Source organism: Kryptolebias marmoratus, linkage group LG21 (assembly GCF_001649575.2).
Source record: "Kryptolebias marmoratus isolate JLee-2015 linkage group LG21, ASM164957v2, whole genome shotgun sequence".
NCBI classification, from domain to species: domain Eukaryota; kingdom Metazoa; phylum Chordata; class Actinopteri; order Cyprinodontiformes; family Rivulidae; genus Kryptolebias; species Kryptolebias marmoratus.
This window is the reverse complement of record NC_051450.1, coordinates 1,198,082-1,200,310: the sequence shown is the minus strand read 5'-3', so window position 1 is coordinate 1,200,310 and position 2,229 is coordinate 1,198,082. Positions and strand designations below refer to the sequence as shown.

The 2,229-nt window shown below is 40.3% G+C and overlaps 1 long non-coding RNA gene across 1 annotated transcript; it reads left to right on the top strand.

Moving 5' to 3' along the window:
• Positions 1 to 1,199: 1,199 nt before the first annotated feature.
• Positions 1,200 to 1,969, top strand: LOC112451361. The gene is made up of 2 exons (XR_003040172.2): positions 1,200 to 1,559; positions 1,639 to 1,969. It is a non-coding gene; the product is annotated as an uncharacterized LOC112451361 (long non-coding RNA).
• The last annotated feature ends 260 nt before the right edge of the window (positions 1,970 to 2,229 follow it).

Sequence of the window (2,229 nt, the reverse complement as noted above, 5' to 3'; positions counted from 1 at the left end):
TGAGTAAACACAGACCTGCCTGCAATTAAAGTTTCCTCCAGTGGAGCTCAACTTGTGCAGGAGACCAGGAGCAGCAGGAGGCCACGGTCCATTTCCATCAGAGTTTCCTTTGGAATAATTGCTAACACTTTTATAAAAACATGATACTGGGTTTAATAATTGCACAATTTACATATTGTTGATCCATTCTAGGAGACAGTTTGAATTAAAAACAAACGTGTTTCGATGATAAACATGGATGGAATTATCAAACATGCAGTAACTTGTGGAACCTGCCCAAGATCAGAATTCGCTTTTGTTTAAAATTCCAGAATGAGACCTGACGTTCAGCAAACGTCCTCCTCACTGTGTGAGTTTAAATCCCAGTGCTCCTCATAAGTATGCCAATCAGCAGAGAAAACAGATCCTGGCATTTCTCTTTGTGTCAACAACATATAAACCAGATCTAAACTCAGTAGCACAACGTTCTGACTGAGAAAAAAACAAACAAAAAACAAGCAAACAAATAAGGAATTATGGCATTTTTAGTGTGAGGACTAAGAGTTGCATTATCGGTGTGTATTGAAAAAGTCTGTTATTTATGTTTTTGTTCATATTAACATACACAGAAAAGAAACATAATGCTGCACCAGTACCTCCCTTTTTTTAAAACAGCAGGGTTTCTTTAATTGAAGGTTAAAGGTAGTATATCAGTGGACTGGCGATTGTTAGTAACTAGTTGGTGACTCAGAATTGCAAGAAAATATGCACATTTTTAGTTGCATTCTCACCTAATTCGGGGAGCTCCCATGCAGGTGTTACAGTACAGCTCTAGTTCTCTTGAAATGGGTTGGAGACACAAAACTGAGGAAAGTTCATGATGGGCTCAAGACACCCACAAAGACTATCTTACTGTCGCTTTCTTGAGTCAAAATTTGTCACACAATTAACAGAATTACAAAGTACATACACCTACCAAAATTTATTATATCTTTATCCATTTATGATTACAGTTTTTATATTTTGTAACAGTTGTGGTGATTGGTGGTTTTGTGTGTGTGTGAGCGCTTCCTGGTGGGCGTTTCCTGAGCAGGTGACTGATGCCTCGTCACCACTCCTCTCACACCTGTGACGGATCAGGCTGATCAGAGTCGGAGGAGTATTTAAGGCTGCAGTGGGAACCAGACCAGCGCTGGAGCATTGTTTACCATGCGGTAAAGTGCAGAGCCTCAGAGAAACTTTGCTGTGTTTTTGTGAACTCCCTGTTGTGATGCTAGTTTTGTTTTTTTGTACCACAAACCTGTGTTCAGGATTACCTGCCCATCTGGAACCAGTCTGGTCTGCATCCAAGTGCCTGCTGTCTAATTAAATACTCACCTGTACAACTGAACCTGCCTGTTCCTGCTCCTGCTGCCATCTGGATCACGAGATCGGTCTGCCGCCTTCTGAATCATCACTCTACCTTCACTCTGAAAATACTCCCCTCACCTGGACACCGCTCACTGGAACCTACACCGGACTACCGCTGTGCAAGGATTAATCTTGTCTTCTCTTCTGTGTTCTGGACTCATCCCTGTACCGTAAGAACTATCACTGGAAAAATTACCTGCTGTTCCTCTCCTCACAGACTCCATACTCACCACGTTCTCTGCTCCTCAGGTCCTGGCTCCGGTTCCCACCTGTAAATATTCCATTCACTTACCGTTACCTGCTGGTTTCTGCGTCTGTCTGTTGCCGAGCTGCTCACTTGGGTACAGTCTGAATCCTGACAACAGTTATAAAAGCATGCTATTAGCAGTCATTTTTAGTTTTTGTCTCTAAACCCCTTACTGATGTTTCATGAGTCAACCAAACTTTGTATAGACAACTTCACGAAAGGAACAGTTTTCAGTCAGGTGGGGATTAAAAGGGAGAAATAGAAGATGCAAGAATATCTTGAAGGAAGAATAAACTCGCCAGGTTTTTTTTTTTTTTTTTTTTTTTTTTTTTTTAAATGTATTGAAAAAAGAAATTCTGGTTTCAGAAACAGTGAAAGTCAATGAGCGTTTGGATGTCTGAACTCTGGGGGGATTTGAAAGAAAATTGTAAGTTTTTTTTTTTTTAGTAGTGGGAGACATACTGGCTTAAAGTAGACACAATCCCTACATTTCAATGTATAGACTGCATAAGAAGTGTAAGAGTTTTTAATAAAAAATCTGGTGAGTTTAGGCAGCTCAAATGTAAGTCAAACATCTTGTGTTTAATGTCAGT